Here is a 19,959-nt window from a genome sequence, read left to right on the forward strand (position 1 = left end):
GGTTAAGACGCTGAACTGCAGGCTGTGGAAGGTCAGTAGTTCATCAGTTCAAGACCCGGGTGCTGCAAGACAGGGTGAGCTCCTGTCTCTAGTTCCAGCTCCTGCCAACCTAGCAGTTCGAAAGCAAGAAATTGCAAGTAGATAAATAGGTACCACTTCGGTGGGAAGGTAGCAGCGTTCCGTGCACCTTGGTGTTTAGTCATGCCGGCCACATTACCACGGAGGCGTCTTCGGACAGCGCTGGCTCTTCGGCTTTGAAACGGAGATGAGCACCGCAACCCTAGAGTCGGATTCGACTGGCTTTCGAGCAACGGAACCTTTACCCTTTTTATAAAGTCCCCTCACTGTAAAATCAATGCCCAGGCCAAACCGCTAGACCGAGACACCAAATTCGGGGAGAGCGCTCCTACCATGGCGTAGGTGCTCACTAAGAAGGGATTTTTAGAAATTCGACCCCTAAGTGGGTCAAAAGGGGGGAAATGTGCTCCCCCCATTGATTCCTATGTGGCTGCCAGGCAGCTGATTCTCTGCACACCCCCCCTCTCTGACTGGTCAGCTGCAGAGCTCAGTGTTCTGAGGTAAAAAACCCCAACAGTTACAGGGGGGACTGCAGACAGCTAATAACAGTTGAGGAAATCAGGAGTGGCCAAGAACCACCTGTGAGGTGAAGCAAAGCTGCTGGCCCAGCCTCTCTGATGGCTTCCAACACACTCCCCCCACCTCCTACACCTAATAGGCAGTTGTCTGTCAGGTGCAGCCCCACCTCCACAGTGGCTTCCAATACTCCTCCCCCCTCCCCCTCCTACACTGGCCCGGCAGCTGCCTGTCAGGTGTAGAACAGGAGGTGGGGTGGCTTCCAACACACTTCCTCCACCTCCTACACCTAACAGGCGGTTGTCTGTCAGGTGCAGCCCCACCTCCACAGTGACTTCTAATACTCGTCCCCCTCCCCCTCCTACACTGGACAGGCAGATGCCTGTCAGGTGTAGGAGAGGAGGTGGGATGCTTACAGCAGCCGGGCGGGGTGTTGCTCAGCAGGATTGCCTTAGCACTGCTGCTGGCCCAGCCTCCCTGATGCCTTTAAATACAATACACCCCCCAACACCAGACAGGCCAGTGTCTGTCAGGTGTAGGAGCAGGGCCAGGGTATGAATGTTTATGGGGAGATAGTAAAGGAAATGCGTGCCTCCCTCATGAACCTGAAGAAATGTCCAGCACATCACCACTCCCTCACACCAACTCCCCTTCACACCTCTCACCTCTTACTGCCCCCAAGAAAGCTCCTGGCAAACGTCGAGCCAGATACACCAATGCTACAAGGAGGAGGCAAATTAGGAATGCGGCAAAGACATTTGTATATAGTACACCTGCAGTGCACTGCGCTGCACAGGCCAAGTACCAGCAAGATCACCCTGAGGTGCTCAGAACAACACAGTCTTTCATATGAGCAAAACAATCCAGGAACACAAGTAGAGAATCACTTTCATGGAAGGTGACTTAACAGAGAACTGCTTCTTAAATGGACAGTTCTATGTGGCCTGCTCCAGAGTGAGCTCACCAAGCAGCCTGGTGATCCTAGCACCTGAGGGCAGAACCACCAATGTGGTCTAGAGAGAGGTCCTTCAGTAGAGGGGGGGGGGGAGTACATATGTCTCACTTCATTTCTTACACCACAATCTTCTCTGTTAGAATTCCTACAACAAATGTCACATTTCGGATTTCACATCATCAGTATTATGACTGGATTTACGGAACTTAAATACCGCAGCGAAGCACGGGTAGCATGCCAGTAGAAAATAAGAAGAGCCTTGTTGGATCAGACCAGTGGTCCATCTAGTTCAGCATCCTATCTCACATAGTGATCAACCAGTTACTCTGCAAGGCCAACAACAGGACACAGAGACCAAGGCCTTCCCCTAATGTTGTTTCCTGGTACTGGTATTCAGAGTTTTACTGTCTCTGAATGTGGAAGTTTCCCTTAGACACCATAGTAGCCACTGAAAGGACCCATTCACCATGAATATGTCTAATCCCCTTTTAAAGCTGTCTATGCCTGTGGCCATCACTACATCCTCTGGCAGCAAATTCCAAATTTTAATTACTTGCGTAAAAAAAATATTTTTGTTCATCCTGAATGTACTGCCCACCAACTTCATCAAATGCCCACAAGTTCTAATATTTTGGGAGAGGGCAAAAAAGTTCTCTCTGTTTACTCTCATACATACTTTTATAAACTTCTATTATTTCTCCCCTTAGTTGTCTATTTTTTTAACTGAAAAATCTCAGATTCTTCAGCCTTTCCTCATAGGAAAAGTGCTCCAACCCCAATCATCTTGGTTGCCCTGTTCTGTATTTTTTTCCAGCTCTGCAGTGTCTGTTTTGAGATACTATGACCAGAAGCACACAGATCTGTCTCATAGAGAGCAGATGTAATCCACAACACATCTGGACTAGCATTTTGCTTGCTTCATGCTGGGGTCCTAACAGAACAATCCTCTGTTGCACCTGTGCTGTAGTGGCGGGCTGCAGCAGAACAGTGACACTGCTAGGCACCTCCCTCAAGGGAAAGTTACGCGCAGCCAAATGGGGGAAAGGTGCTCCATCAGGACTGGCAGGTGCTGCCACAGTGGCACCCGTGGCGTTTCCACTGAAGCATTCCATCCCAGCATTGTTGCTAGGTGGGGGGCGGCGTGATAGAGATGGAAGGGCCAATGGGAGCCATAAGTCAAGGGGGCCTATTATGAACTGAGATCGAGGCAGCCCTTAAACAAGTGATTCGTGTTTATTCAGCTCATAACATCACAAGAACAAAATGCATAGAATCAGGCTGATTTATATATGATTTGAACAGGGGTAACCACACCCAACAAACAGTTAACACCCAATAAAAATACAGATCTTGGAACCTATGAGAGTGGTTCCCGCTGAAAACATAGGCTTCTCTGATTGGTTAGTTCTTCAATCCAGACATTGAACTTCTGCTTAAGCTAAACATTGCTTTATTAACTTAAGACATAACAGGGCCAAGTCAAGCATCCGTCACTGAAAGGGTGCACAGAGGGGTGGGCCACAGGAGCCTCGCTCCTCTCCTGCAGCACAGCTCCCCATAAAGAGACCCATGCTGTCAAGGGTGTCCCTGTGGCAACCCTTGTGCAACTCTTGCTGGAGGGTGAGCAGGAGGGGGGGCAGCAGGTACAAGAGTGCTGGAGGTGCCCAGAGGTCCCCCAGCAGCTGCTTGATGCGCCCCTGTCCCTCTCCCATGTACTTTTTGACGGCAAGAAGCCCTTCCAGGTGCCAGGCAGGCGCCATCACAGACACTGCCAGCAGGGCAGCTGCCTCCACCACATAGGGGGCCACAGAGACATGCCGTCTCCGGCAGTGGCCAAGCTGTTCTCCATGTGCTCCATGCTCCACGACATCGGCATGCAGCAATGCCTCCCACCTCCCTTTGAAGGGGCCATTGTGGAGGGTCCCTGGGCCAAGCTATCACTTGAGGCTTCTGGGAGTCAGGACCTAAGGGGCCACCTCAAGCAGGAGCAGATGCAGGTACACATCTGGTGGCAGAGGCATCCACAGGCCTGTGCTGGCAGTTGGGGGGCCTCCTCCCCCTTCAGCCCAGACGAGTAGTGACCAAAACACTTGTAACCCACCAATGGTGCTGGCGTTTCCAATGGTCTGTGGGGGTGCCACTGGGGCTGCCCCTCCCCCCAGCACATGCCTCCTATTGGCAGTCTTTGGAACTGCCAGGGTAGGCTGCTTGCCAGGACAGAGCAAATATGGCACCTCCCCTGGCTGCAGGTGGCCAGGTACAGGGCTCAGCCAGGACTGCGGTGGTATCCCCGTGGCCCATCTGCTGCAGCCCTTGGAGCCTCTGGCCCCCAAAGGGAGTGGCAAGGGCACTGGAATGGTGCTGTACCACACTAGGCCCGTCAGTCTCCCAAGGCTGCAGCCATGGGGAGCCCCCCACCCCACCCCAGTGTCACTCACTCCGTTTTTCACAATGGTTTAGTAGTCCCCTGAAAAGGGGAAGGGACATTAGTGTCTGAAGAGCTAGGAATTTCCACCATTTGAAATGGTTCGAGCATGTGCCGGTCGCATTAACATGAAATTTCTGCAAACATAGGGAGGCTGTGGAAAGAACCCCACATCTACGCAGATGGCTGATCCCTCCATGATGCAGGCCCCATGCACTCATCTCATGAAGGGGGAGCACTCCTAGCTCTGCAGACACTGGGCTCCAGGATGTATGTGGGTGGCTGGGACATGGCTAGGCACATGTAGCAACAGGATCTACCATCACGGTAGCAATGCTGCATGAGGGCCATCTGAAAGGCTAATGCACATATCAATCATGATGCGACCCTGCATTTTTTGGCTGTGCAGTTTGTGCTTTTGGCTGGGGGACTGGCAGCCTGGCCTGTAGCTTTTCCCTCCCACTCATCTGTGTCTGCTGCTCTGACAGCATTATTGTCAGGAAGGGGGCCTGTGCCACTTGTGTCTGTGGCACCCCATGCGCTCCCACCTCCCATAGTCTGCAAAAAACACCAACCTCTGAGATGTACACAATGGATGAGCTTTATTGAAGGAATCCAAGGACAACAGAGTAGCTAGGGTGGGATCGTGGTGTTTCTGAGCAGAACTCCACTCGGTCCTTTGGTGCTAGGGGTGCCTTCCTGATGGATATGAAGGCCTAGGAGGCTGGATGTGTCTGCATGCTCCTGCGGGCCGGCTTCTGCTGCAGAGAGGGCACATGATGAAGTTCTGGCTCTGCGGTTGGGGTGACAGTTGTCCCTGTTGGATTTATTTATTATTTTCGATTTATAACCCGCCTTTCCTGCACAAGCATGGGGGAAACTCACAGTGGAGCAGCCACCTATATTCCTCATTGACAGCGTGTAGGCCATTTGGCTGTTCTGCAGGGGAGACCATGTGGCGATCCACCCACCCCATCTGGCACTCCAATGCTGCAAGGTGGACCCCCCAGGCGGCAGAATCCAGACCATCCACACCTGAGTCAGCATCCTGTCAGAACCTCTGTTTATCAGGAGATGCAGTCTGTCAGCAGCATCAGGGCATTCTGCACCTGCAAGAGAAGGGTTTGGCCATCATGTGGGATCACTCAGCACTCGGGCTGGTGGGGCTCCCCACCACTGTGTTTTGTGCAGGGGGAGTGTTGCCAACTGGTAGGGCAAGCAGCCTAGTGCACTGCTTCCACCTTTGCCTCCTGCCCCAGCAGCTGCCTTGGGCAGCCCCGGATGCACCTACTCACCTAGTGTGTGGGATCAATGTGCACGTGGGGGACTGCTGCTCCCCCCTGGCTGCCAGGTTCAAGAGCAGAAGATGCCATGTCCTATGCGGCTCATTGCCACTGCTGTTGGTTGGGGGGGAGGGGGGTTGGGGAAGGGGTGCCTTGCTTACCTGTTCATGCATGGCTGCCTCTTGGGATCCCGGCGGACGAGCTGGTGTTATCTGTGGGGGCCGAAATCTGGGAGAGGTCAGCCACAGACTGTGGACTTTGCTCTCCCTGTGGTGTATTTCCCCCAAGTTCTAGCCCAGCGGTGCTAGGTGCCCTGTCTGTGTTTTGCCTGTCGCCAAAGTGCATGTGTGCCCACTCCTGTCAGACAGCATTCTGAGCTGCATGCCCTACCTCTGGAGTCGTGGAGCAACCTAGTTGCAGGGGGGCATGATTGGGTGCCGAGGGGTTGGTATCCTGAGACGCTTGGGTTCCCCTGGGCATGGCCGCAGCTGTGTGAGAGAGAGTGAATTGGGAGTTACTATGGCTGCCAATGGGCTGCACCAGCATTTTTGCCAGTCCAATTTTGTGCCTCTTCTGGGGGGCCTTTCCTTGCTGAAAATGCTTTGGGGGTGCCTAACTGGTGCCATGACCCCTGGAACACCCACATTTACACTAGCACAGGGGTTTGCACCATCACTCCGCCAGCATGCAGCTGCAGTGCACCAGTGTAAACAATCAGGGGTCATTTCGAGCCGGAGTGCACGGGAGCCGGCGGCTGGCTTGGGGCTGGCTCGGGGGAGGTGGTATTGCTGTTTAATGTGGTGGTCGTGGTATTGGTGGCCTATCAGTTCTATAGGCACTGTGGCAAGTGGAGCAGGGGGCATGGCACAGCAGAGCCAGGCCTTTTCCTTGCACCCCATATGAAGCAGGGGGCTTCACGCTGGAGCTGGTTCGAGGGTACCACGAGCGTCACCCAGGGATCCCTCCCCGAGTCAGGTTGGCCCATGGGAACGCTCAGTCGCATGTGTCCAGGCCCCCTCCCGTGCCTGGGCGCACCGGCTGCCATTTCCCTCTCCTGGGGCAGAGGTGAGCCTGGACGGGGCTGGCTCGGCTCGGATGGAGCGCCTTAAAAGGAAGGGGCATGTTAAAAGGAAGGGGCATATTGGGATACAGGGAAAGGAGAATTAAAAAGAAATAATTTTGGCTTATTCTGAAAAGGTTTTTTATATTAGATTTCTTTGTGCCTATCTGGGGTTTTCATTCAAAAGGACCTTGATTAGGAATTAGAACACTTGAATTGGCTTCCATTGTTTAATAATGGAAGTAGATGGCTAAGTATTTAAAAATACATTTATGGTTCCATAAGTTCCAGTTCAACATGTCTCCTTCTCCCCTCCCACCTCGCTGGCTGCCTTTCTTGACTCCCCCTTTGCTTTCATCACTAGCACTTGAGTGGATTTGGCCCTGTCTGAAATCAACATGTTACTTCACTTGGAGAGTTCCCCCTTGCCAGTTTAAACAGATGAAGAAAACAAAAGAAACCTAACAGTACAGCTCGCAAGATTTAATAGTGGAAAGGAGCAAGAGTCCAGAAGCAGCTAACAAAATTTGTGTCAGGGCATGATATTTCGTGAGTCACTGCTCACTTCTTCAGATACAGCTAGAATGTGAGTTCACTGGTCATATCTCAGAGAGTGGAGTGATTTCAGATGCCAAATGACAACAGCAGGTGTTGGTAATGAGACAGGAAACCAAGGTCCCAATTCAGCCCTGGAGGATGCATTGCGCTTCATTATCAGTTGCAATTCAGCAGTCTGTCTTTCTAATGTCCCTTTGAAATTCCTTTGTAAGACATTTGCTACTCATAAGAACATAAGAACATAAGAGATGCCAATGTTGGATCAGGCCAAAGGCCCATCCAGTCCAACACTCTGTATCACACAGTGGCCAGAAATACCAGTGCCATCAGGAGGTCCACCAGTGGGGCCAGGACATTAGAAACCATCCCACTGTTGACCCCCCCAAGCACCAAGATGACAGAGCATACTCTTAGATCAGCAATGTCCTGGAAAGTTAAATGTTCCCCCACTGGTTTTTTAATGTTGTGGTTTCTACTGTCAGACGTATGTCCATTTTTCTTTGTATCCTCCTGGACTGAATCCTCCTGGACCAAATTGAGACCTAGGTTTCCCAATGCTGGTATTTCCATGCCTACTACCCCTTGGCATATCACATCTAATCCAATCAAGCCTGCTGTTGTCATTCACCTGCTATTGCCATTGAGCATCTGAAAGTGTCTTTATAAAGGTACCTCCAGTACCTCATGTTATGTTTTCTGGTACGCATGGCCTGGCCCGACAAAGTGACATTTATGTTAGATCCTGCCCTCGTAACAAATGAGTTCAACACCTCTGTTCTAATATATCAAACACTTTAGTATTGTGTGACTGACAGTTTTGATCTGCATTTTCAATGTGCTAAAAATGACAAAGATGTTGATTACATTATGAAAATAAAATACCGACTAAGCAGCTGGAAATGCATTAAAATGCAGACTTTAATTTCTCACAATCTGCACTAGCATCTGTGATTTTATTTCCATAAAAGAGACATTTCTTGCACAGCCCAAGAAATCTCTTATTTGTCTTTAATTATTTGTCTAATGGCTGCAATTCCTTTATATAAGTTTAGTAAACCTTTCAAAACAAGAGGGAACTTGATTAATAATATTTTAAATTTTGGTTTAGCCATATTGTTATACCATTGTAACTGCCATCCATTGTATCTTAACTGTTGTGTAGCAAATAGGTACTTTAATACAAGATTCTCAGTATTGTCAAAAAAACTACAACAGAGGAAATGTGTAGCAATAAGTACTTTCCTGTGACTTAACAAAAATTGTTGTCTCCACCTAATTTACTCTTAACTGAATACATATGAAGCTGCCATACTGAATCAGACCCTTGGTCCATCATGGTCACTATTGTCTACTCAGACTGGAAGTGATTCTTCAGGGTCTCAGGCAGAGATTTTCATCATCACCTACTGCCTGGTCCTTTTATCTGGAGATACCAAAGATTGAAACTAGGACCTTCTGCATGCCAAGCACAGGCACTTCCTCTGAGACACAGCCCCTCCCTACCAAAACTCACAGCGCACACAGCCCTTTTTGTAATGTAATAATTGTGTAAGAACTTATGTAATTAGTTACTTCTTGTCATTATTTAGTCTGGATCATACAAGCAAAGGGATGAGGAAGAACCTTTGTCTGTGCTGTGCTAGTTTTCTATTTGCAGAGAATATTTTATACAAAGGAAGATTCAGCACTGAAATCCACCACCACCTGTCTCAAGTGGTGCAGTCTGTTGTACTGCCTCAACATGCTACCAGTTTATATCGTTAACTGGAAAACTCTTACTGACTTTTTGCATGAAAAAGAAAAAAAATGAATCAATGACTTGTGGATTTGATGATTAGGGATATTTTTAAATAACTGAAATGTAAGAAGAAGTGTTGAGGTAATTTTATTGTTTAGTGTAAGTAACTGTCTTATAATTCTAAACTTAATATTAAGCAATTGCATTTGTCTGTGTCGTCGAGACATTTTGAAAGATTTTACTGGTCTGTTCCTTCTACTTTTTCTTTCTTTCTTGATCACTTTTCCTTTTTTTATTGAACTTTTAGTTTTTGTTTTGCTTAAAAATGCTTAATAAAACCATCTTACTCCCCTGCATGTGTAAACTAGGATTTTGACATGATCTACAGGTAGATATCACAACTCTTATGGAGAAATCAAAACTGGAACTAGATTTTGAGAGAAATCCTGCCACCTAGTGGCACACCATTACAACATTAATTTGAAACCTGATTAATTATTAATAGATTTAGGCTCAATTGATCAGAATAACATCCATTATCTCTGGAACAAGGAAATGCCATCATTCAATACCATGTGTGTTCAGCATCATTCTGAAAGGCTTTTCTGGGTAGCAAATGGTTTGTTACATCCTTGAATCACCAGTGTGGAGGCAGAAATCTTGGCAGCCCATTTAATTGTGATCCAGTTGCAAAGCTCTGCACTGTTAACATCAACCACATTCAGTCCCAGGTGGATGCCACAGCTGAAACAGAGTCTGGGCCAGACTACCAGTATAGTCTGCCTGAAGATACTTGGAAAAGTGAGAGAGAACACATGTGTTCTTGGCATCAGCTTATCCTAGCTAGTAAAACCTTGAAAGAAGAAACTGACCCCATTTGCTGCAGATATTATCAAAGTCTCCATATGAGAGGGGAACATGATATCTGTTTTAAGGAGACAGCCATTGGGTCCCCATCAGAAAAAATCTTCAGTGGATCTTGATGATCTAAAGAATGATCAGCCATTTTCAAGACTTTCATTTGCAGACAAAGTAATTCAAAGCATCTCCTCAGCCACCTCCTGGCATTCCAGAATACACCTGAGTTGTTTCCTAAGAAACTATGTGAATAATTTTATGGATTTGTTGTTTTAGTAACTGCTTTCAGTTTTCAATATGTGGTATTATTCCACAAATAGTGAATGATCAATATAATCTTCTTTACATTTTTAAAAAGCTTCTTTTTACATGAAATTGCTAGGGCTAAATCCGCCACCCTATCTCCCTGCCTGTACTGAATAACTTTCCTAGTATGAGGCAGGCACAAGAGATATCACTGGAAAGCTGAGGGGGAATCAGTTCTATTCATGATACACAATTTCATTGGACTTTATTTATCAAAAGTCTTTCTAATTGAAATAAACAAGTGACAAAATTATTCCTGGATTTGGGATGGATTAAGCAGCTGTCTGGATTAAGTAGAGATGATATAAATGAAAAGCTCTGTACCTGGAAAGGATTAGAGAGGGACAGAAATTTCCTTCTCTTTTTCCTGTTAGCTTGGCTTGCAAATTTGCCAGCTTATTATATACAGCCAGTATTAATATGCTTTGCTGCAATACATTTGGATCATTTCCCCAATGCATATGGATTCTTTTGCTCATTTTTTCCCAGAGTATAGGAAAACATGATAGTGAAATTACACAAAAGAAATCTCTCAGTACAATGTAAAAGAATGCTATGCATTTAAAACATGTTATAGTGAGACATTCTGTTCTTAACTAAGAAGTGCTTACAATTTAAAAATTAACCAACTCATCTTTCATCGCGCAGCACAACTCACGCAGGATGAAAGCACATGAGATGCTGGGGGATCTGTAATCTGATCCTCCCACTATGTCAAAAATGCAGATCAAAACAGCATAGAGATTAAATATTTCCCTCCTGAGTGGTTTTATCACTGACAATTGACCTCCCCTTACACATACATTGCTAACCACCCTCAAAAGAAGAGAAGTGAGCAAAAGATAGGTGCCTGTTGTTTTTCCCTCCCAGGGCCTACCTCAGCATGGGGAGGCTAATTTCGATAAGCAAAACTATGTAGGAGTGCAACGATTAAACCTGCTTCCCTTCCAATGTGACCCAGATCTGGGGCTGCGAGCACCTGAAATTTATATTTAAAAGGTGTAGGAATATCTGTGGGAACAGGATCATTTATGTGTTACTGCTGAGGCTGCCAATATAGCACAGAGGTAACGGCTTCCACACAACAGCAGCCATTCCCTCTCCCCATCCTACCAGCACTTTTTCAATAGCAGCTTTAATATTGGCAATTATTGTTATAATGTTATAACAGTCTGTGTATCAGGTTCACTGAACTCCCAGCTTTCATTTTAAAAAAAAGTTTCTAGCCTCTTTTGTTGGGGAAATATAAGGGGAAAGGCTGCTTTGGGTCCCCATCGGGGAGAAATGTAGGCTATAAAGGAAGTAAATAAATACGTAAATAAATATCTCTGCAAGAAAAAGGACCAGAAACTCACTTTTTTAAAACGTGAAAGGGGGAATTCATGTAAAGTGATACATAGATTATTGTAATATTATGGTGATATAACATATTCAATTTACAGTTTAAAAAATAAAAAGCTGCCAGTGGTGGGGGTTAAAAGGACACTACAGAAACTGGAGCAGGGAAAATGGCTGTGGACAAGACTGAAAAATCCAAATTTTCCTGTTCACACAGCAGCCATCTGGGCTTTGCTGTAATAGTTCCCAAAACTTTGCAGCGAAGCAAGTTTCAGAAAGACCAAGAGAAAAGCCAGGGGAAACCCAGGAGGTGCATGCACCACAATTCTGTGGGGAAGTGAGAAAAAAAGTTTCCCAACAGCATCAAACCCAGACCAAAAGTCCTTGTCTAGTTTGAAAGCACCCTAGAGATCCATTTACAGTACTATAGCCATTGACCATTAAATGACATAATACTTATTTATTTTTTGTATTTATTTCTAAATTTGACTTTTAGACCACCCTCCCCTGTGCACAGGGCTCAGGGTGCTCAGGGTGGTGAACAACAATTCAATAAATGCATTCATACTAAATTAAAAGCAATTTAACAATTTCAGTAGATACATTCATAAGTCAATTAAAAACAATTAGTCAAAGCAATGCAAAGAATTCCAAACAATTTCAATTTCAGATGGAGCTTACAAATAGCCCAATTTGCATCATACCCCATGAGGGTGAGAAGTGAAGGAAGGCACCAGGCTAAATGGAGATCATTACTGTCCTCAACCATAAGCCTGGTGGAACATCTCTGCCTTGCAGGCCCTGCGGAACTGCACTAGGCCCCGCAGGGCACAGATGTCATTCAGCAGAGAGTTCCACGAGGTCAGGGCCAGGGCCGAAAAAGCCCTGGTTCAGGTTGAGGACAGCCGGGTGTTTTTCGGGGCAGGGATCACTAGAAGGTTCTTCTCTCCAGAGCATAATGCTCTTCGGAGGGTATACCAAGAGAGGTGGTCCCGAAGATACTTGGCAAAATTGCCTTCTGCTGACCCCATTTCCTAGTGTCAGAAGAACAGGTACCACTGCAAAGCTGAAAGAGATAGTACTGTGCTTGGGGGGGGGGGGTCATAATTTTTTAGCTGGGAAAGAGCCCTACCCCAAATGTATCTACCAGCCATAAATTTTGCTGGAAAATATAACTGTTTTAGAAAGCCTTGAGGCATTTGAAAGACAGCACTAACCATTACACCTACCCCCATCCTCCTCTCAGATCTAGTTGCATGACTAGCAACCAAGGAATAAGCTAAAGACTATAATGCTAAACAGACTTTGAAGAAAGAAATCAAGAAGGAATGTGGGCATACAGAGATTAGCAACAACCAGCACTGGTCCCACCCACTCAGCCACATCTCATTATTAAAATGGAGGAGAAAAGAACAATGGCTGCTTTGGGTCCCCATTGGGGAGAAATGTAGGCTATAAATGAAGTAAATAAACAAATATGTCTATTTTTTATAAGTATTCCCAGTATTTGGTGGATGTTTTGGTACTGATAAAGTACTAAATCGTTACAGACTCCTTATCCCACTGAAATGAATGAGGGTCATAAGGAGGGATGGGCACAAACCACATTTTTGCAGTTAGGTTCATGATTTGTGACTAAACCATGAACCAAACCATGAACCTACAAGAACAGATATGCCAGTTCCCAAACCAAACCCATTCATATAGGTTCGTGAGCCATTTAAAGTTTAAACCCCTACTTTCTGCTCCCCATGAAGCACCGGGGAGCAGAAAGCAGGAGTTTAAATGACTCTGAGACATTTAAACTTGCGGGTGGTGGAGAACAGATTGGGAGGGTTTAAATGGCTGGGAGCCATTTAAACCTAACAACTGAGCATTGGACCCCACCATTCAGCTGTTAGGTTTAAACAGCTCCCAGCCATTTAACCCTCTGGTTTTGCTCCCCCACTTTTCAAAAGTGGCCAGCAGAAAGGTGCAGGTGAAATGCCCCTGGGAAGGCACTTCACCCCTTCCATTTAAACTCTTCTTTCTGCTCCCCTTGACTTTCCATGGGGAGCAGAAAGCAGGGCCATTTAGATCCCTGTTTTCTGCTCCCCGCGGAAAGCCACAGGGAGCAGAAAGCAGTGGTGGTTTAAATGGCTCCAAGCCATTTAAACCAAACAGCTGAGCGGTGGGGAGCTCCCAGCCACTTAGCTGTTTCCTTCATGAACCGCCATGAGCTACCATGAATTGTGCCAAAATTTGTAGAAGTTCATTGTAGTTCTTTAGTTCACAAACTTCAGTTTGCAAACCCCAAACAGGCCAAAATTCATGATGAACTTTAATTTGTCAGCTGGTTCATGCCCATTGCTAGTCACAAGAGTAGAGTGTATCCCATTCATTTTGATGAAGCTTGAACAGTGGAACTTTCTAATAGATTGTATTCATGGCAGCTTATAAAGAGTGCCAGCACACAGGGGAAACAGTGGCTCTCCAATGATTTGGAGTTCTGAAGCACTTTAGCCTTGATAGTATCTTTTTAAGAAAAGCTTATGGAAGTTGAACATTTCCTGTTCTGTACTGATGCCTTATAGTGACATAAAAATAAAGTACAAAGTTTACATTTTTATTGTTCCTCTTCTTCTCCATTCTGTAATGCATTTTGGACTCCCACAGGAAGGGTAGATGTGAAAATCTGTGTAAAATGCAGAAATGCAGATATGTAAAAATATAAGTTGTACCTTGATTTCAAAGGTTGCTAGTAGCCATGTTGGTCTGCAGACAAATTCCAAAAACAACAGACATGTAATAATTTTTATTAGATCTAACCAAGATACCACAAAATAATGTGAATAATAAAACTGTGCAGCTTTACATAGTGTAGTGCATTGTTTGGGTTGCTCCTAATAAAAGATGTTATACGACTTTTGTATTTGGACTTTGATTTCACTTAAGTGTAACAACACTGAACCACTAGGTGGCAAGATAGCTCCACAAATACCTGTAATACTAACAAATATCAGGGCACTCTGGTTTCTCTAGCCTTCCTTTTGTTTTCACTGTCCTTAATAGTTAACATCCACCACCTTCAGAATTTGAGAACTATTATTTCCTCTTTGTGAATCGTTGGAGAGCCACTGTTTTCCCTGTGTGCTGGCATTCTTTATAAGCTGACAAATGAATATAGAATTTTGAAATAATTGTTTAAATAACATGACTGATTTTTATAAACTGTAGCCAGGATTCAAAGAATATCACAGTAATATCTATGCATTCAGCAGGGCTTTAGGTTTGTTTTTTCCTTTTTGTGAAATGGGTCTGAATTGATGGCTGAGTGAAGAAAATCACACAACTTGTGTTATAAACTTCCTATGACAGATTGGTGGCTTCTGTGCGTATGACACCTGAAAGAACAAGCAGGGGACCTACAAGGACTTGTAGGGAGTATCTTATTTTCTGCTCCCCCACTAATTCCTCTTTCCCATCCCTGAAACCGTCTTCCCTTTCCTTGCTTCCTTCTCTCCTTACCAATCAACCTACCTTTTATCTGCCCCCATATTCTAGTTGTATTTATTTATTTAATATATACCCCATCATTGTCCACAAGGACTTACATCAGTTTACACCGTTCTCCTACATTTTATGCTAACAACAACCCTGCAAGGTAGGCTAAGATGAGTGTATGACTGGCCCAAGGTCACCCAGTGAGTTTCCATGGCAGAGTGGAGATTTGAATATGGGTCTCCCAAATCCCAGCCTGAAACACTAGCTTTTGTGGCATGGTTGCTGTCAAACAGTACTGAGCAGCTGGACCTGTAAGTCTTGTGTTAGAAAGTTGCTCAGTGGTTGCAGCCAAGCCTGGCCACAATGAGTCCTCCCTCAAAGGCCAAATCAGCCCTGGAAATGTCCCTCCCCCTCCCACTGCCTTTTACTAACAGACACCAAGGTTTGAAGCCAATAATACTGTTGTGGTTGCCTAGCAACCCCACAATGGACACTGAACTATCCTTTCTTATAGATACAGGAGCCACATCTGTTATTGGGGGGGGGGGTAGCCTCCCCCTCTTTTTAAAGATTTCAGACTTTTCTGCAAACGTGGGCATTTATCAGGTTTGTGGAAAGCTGTGTCTGCTATGTTAATGGCCCCAGTCTCTGAATTCAAATGTCAACAGATGTTGGTTTTTGTTTTTCTTTTGCTATTAAATCGCAGCCAACTTGTGGCGGCCCCTTAGGGTTTTCAAGGCAAAAGATGTTCATTGTGTGCCTCTGTGTAGTGACCCTGGTATTCTTTGGTGGTCTCTCATCCAAATATTCACCAGAGCCAACCCTGCTTAGCTTCTAAGATCTGATGAGATCAGGCTAGCCTGAACTACCCAGGTCAGGGCAATAGATGGTGTTTTTGTTCATTTGTTTCCCTTCATCACAGCAGATTTATGGCGCCTCCATGGTGCTTTCAAAACAAGAAACATTCAGAGGCAGTTTGCTGTTGCCTGCCTCTGTGTAGCAGCCTTGGAATTCCTTGGTGGTCTCCTATCCAAATACAGACCAAGACCAACCCTGCTTAGCTATCAAGATCTGACAAGATCAGGCTATCCAGGTCAAGGCATCAACAGATTAGGTCATATTAAGAGTTAAATATATTGATTGATAGTAATCATGTGTGAAGGCTGGCTAATGGGAAAATGCCAATTTGGTCTGACCTAACAGTCAGAGCAAAAATCCCCCAAGTATTCCATCCTAAGGGAGCCTCCTGATTTCTCAAGCACACTGTCCACAAGATGCACTTTTGAGCTCTTGTGCCACATGCATGTACCTTATCAAATTACTCCCTGGGAACTGCAATTCATAGCAATTACCACCACCACCACCACCACCACCACCACGACACTCCATCCAGGCTTCACTGGGACCTTTTTCAAATCTTCAGAGCAAAGACCAGATAGGTACACAAATATATCAGAATGCTGTGAGGAAGCAGGGGAAAAATGCCCTTCCCAGCAGCAGCAGAAGAAGAAATAATTGGATTTATACCCCGCTCTTCACTCAGAGTCTCAGAGCAGCTTACAAACTCCTTTCCCTTCCCCTCCCCACAACAGACACCCTGTGAGGTAGGTGGGCCTGAGAGAGCTCTGGGAGAACTGCTCTTTCAAGGACAGCTCTGACAGAACTATGGCTCGCCCAAGGTCATCCAGCAACTGCAAGTGGAGGAGTGGGGAATCAAACCCGGTTTTCCCAGATTAGAGTCCGTGCACTTAACCATTACACCAAACTGGCTTTAATTCAAACAGCATTAAATTGAGGACAGGTCACTTGTTTGGAAATGGCCGTTCTGTTTCTAGCATGCTACTCTTCTATACGTGTGAAGGTGAAAACATACAGAAGCACAAGGGACCCTCTACAACCCATTCTTCTGACATAAATATCTAATAGGTTATTTCACAACAGCATGTGTTCCTGTTTTTCTATATAATCTAATTTACTTGTAAAACAAAATCTTAAAGGACTAAATTTCAAATCTGAGTTGTAAAGAGTGCTAATAAAATCAAGTATTTATTTTATTTAGTTTAGTTATTAATAGCCCAGACTAGCCTGATCTCATCAGAGCTTGGAAGTTAAGTTGGATGGAATACTTCAAGGAAGGCTGGGGCTAGTATGCAGACGAAGGCAATGACAAACCACCTCTGCTCATCTTTTGCCATGAAAATCCCATGAGGTGGAACTTCATGGGGTCGCCATGAGTTGGTTGCAATTCAACTGCACACTTTATTTTTTAATGAAGTGGGTAGACCTCTAGCGTCTTTCCTGGTTGCCATGGTGACTTGGGCCGCTAGTCTCTAGAAAACATAAAAGAGCAACAAGTGCAAGACCACACATTCCATCCTGTCTGGTAGATTAACCAGGCTGCCAAATGAAAGCAAAGCATCCATAAGTTCGCAGATAATATCTATGAAGTGAAGAACACCACAGCAAAACAACTTCGAGGCTACAAGTGTAAGTACTCTCCTCTCTTTTCTAAACAAAACTGTGTGTTGTTGATATAAGCATCGTTAATTCCTTGAGTCTGCGGCAGAAGCAGTTTGTATGGATAGCAGCACTGTTTTGCCACCATAGAACTTTAATTCCCAATGAAAATACATTTCAGAAGCTTTGGAATGATGTTGCAGGACATAGATCTTGTTTCTTTTATATTATCAAAACATGGCATACACATATAGCAATTCAAAGAATATTAATTTATAAATAAAGATGACAATATATACTAGAAATGAATTTATTAAACAGTATATATTTGTTCTTACAACCTCTTTTATACTTTGGCTAAAGTTATTAGGACTTTCTCAGAATTATGCTGACTGCATAGGAACCAGGACGGAGCGAAATTAGTCATATTTAGAGTTACACCTGCCTTAAGGAAACATGTTTATTATATGTGAAAATTTTCTTGAGATGGAGGAAAATGCCACTGTTACCTGAACAAAGTAGTAGGATAGAGCCAATTAGTGGGTTGGCTGCAGTGATTTATTTCCACAGAGGAATCTTTTGCTAGAGGAGGGTTTGTTCCATTGGTGGTGTAAAGTTAGGTCCTTCAGTGTCAGATGTCTTCTTCCAGTGAAAGATTCCTTACTTAGTAGAAGGTAACCACTAAAGTCCAACACTATGTTATCCCACATACAGGTCTGGATGCAAAGAATCAGGAATGGAGCTTATGAAATGGTTTTTGTCTGCTTTTCCATTCCTGCTTTACCCCCTCTGCACTCCTTGGAAAGTTACTCCTGAAGGTTGGGGGGACCAGTGGGAATACAGACCATCAGCGGAAGGGGACATTGGTAGAAATTATTTCTGTCTGTTGCATAACCTGAAATACCCTTCCTCATGGAAAGTTAGGTTTGATCCATCCCACAATCATTACAGGTTGAGTTGGACCCAGAACAAGGACTTTGCAAGGCCTGTACAAAAATCTCAGATCTTCCTGGTTTTCCGTTCCCCCCAGCAGTCATTTCTGACCCCAGGGAAGTCTGTTCCCAGGGTTACAGAAGCTGCAAAGCCCAGGGGTCAAGAGGCTACAGTGGGAAAGGGGGGGGTTACAATCACTGCCTCTTCTGTCAATGGAGCTCCATTCATGCAAGAGGCCAGTGGGAATGATTTCACCTTCTTCATCCTCCTGACTGCAGCATGGGAGGGAAGCCAAGAAGACTGGCAACTTGATCCAACCCTACACTTTTGGCTCTGGCATGCCTATCTCCAATATAAAAATAAAGAATATTTGAAATATTTGAAAATTGTTCACAATTTTTGGTTGTTCTCTGTGTCTATTTAATTAAAACAAAATGTGTTATCATCAGGCAAAGCTAAGAGATCCCTGGGGACAAAACCTTATACCTTTATCCTGACTGTAGAGCTTGGTTCTGTAAACAAAACATAACACCCTGCTTTGCGGGGAGGGCAGGGTATAAATTTGATAATAAATAAATAAATTTAAAATATCACAAAAACACAAAACAAACTTTTTGTTAAATTGGTTTCCCGAATATCTCAACATTCAGAAGACCTAGGGGAGGTGTTTAGGCAGGCATTTAAAGCAGATGAGACACATAGCTTAGGGAGAGCCCTCTACTTATATAAATGTGACCACTTGATATAACTGAAACTTGAAATGGAATAGTCTTCTGGAGGTGTCCCCAACGGGGTGCCTGTGGGTGCTATGGTGCCTACTGACACCTTTCCAGGTGCCTGCCAAGTGTTTTTAGAAAGTAGGGAGTGGGGGAGGGGTTGATCAGCAAGGCTTCTGATTGCTTATTGGATATTTCATTGGCTGTGCAGATTTTTGGTGTTCAAATGTTGGTTTGGCGGCAGCTGCCATCACAGCTCAAAGGTCTTCACTGTGTGACTGAAGCTAAGCTGCAGCAGCCATTGCCTCCTGTGGCAGCACCCACCACAAGGTGTCAGAATTCCAAAAGTGCCTTTATTGTCAAATGTTGTGGAAACAGTGTTGTAAATTAAAAACTAATAAAAAATAAATTAAACAAAAAAGGTTGGAGCCCCCTAGTCTATTGAATATGTTCTTAGAAACAATGACAAAAGAAATCTTGGTTTAAGCTCTCAGGTATAACCTGAAAATGTTCATATGCCTCAGATTTTACGTAGGTTTTAAGAATGAGCAAAGACTGCCCCCCATATATCATGCTCCTTCAGCACGTCTCGTTTAGGAAATCCAGAACGAGCTATTAACTTTGTAAAGTTAGGTAATTATGCTTTGATAATACTTTCCCCCGTGTCACTAGAACTATACGGACATTATACATGTCTACACTGAACTGCACTCTTCATGCAGATAGATTCAGGTGGGTGGCTGTGTTGGTCTGAAGCAGCAGAACAAAGTTTGAGTCAAGTGGCACCTTTAAGATCAACAAAGTTTTATTCTCCCATCAGAATGGTATAATATAGCTTGATCTGGTCAGATATTTATTTATTTATTTGATTTGTACCCCTCCCTCCCGCCAGAGCAGGCTCAGGGTGGCTAAGATCTCAGAAGCTAAGCTGGGTTGACACTTGTATGGGAGACTACCAAAGAAGACTTTGCAGAGGAAGGCAATTTTTCAATTTAATTCAATTTTTAAATTAGCAATTACATATTGTTATATTTGTCTAATGTTATGTCTACTGGATTCTCTGAATTCCCAGCTTTCATTTTTAAAAAGTATCTAGCTTGTTTCATTGCAGGAATTTGCCTTTCCCTTACATCTCCACAGCAGAAAGGGCTAGAGACGAAGAAGAAGAAGAAGAAGAAGAAGAAGAAGAAGAAGAAGAAGAAGAAGAAGAAGAAGAAGAAGAAGAAGAAGAAGAAGAAGAAGAAGAAGAAGAAGA

This window comes from Gekko japonicus, unplaced genomic scaffold (genome assembly GCF_001447785.1).
Source record: "Gekko japonicus isolate JY-2015 unplaced genomic scaffold, Gekko_japonicus_V1.1 scaffold1865, whole genome shotgun sequence".
Lineage (NCBI taxonomy): Eukaryota > Metazoa > Chordata > Lepidosauria > Squamata > Gekkonidae > Gekko > Gekko japonicus.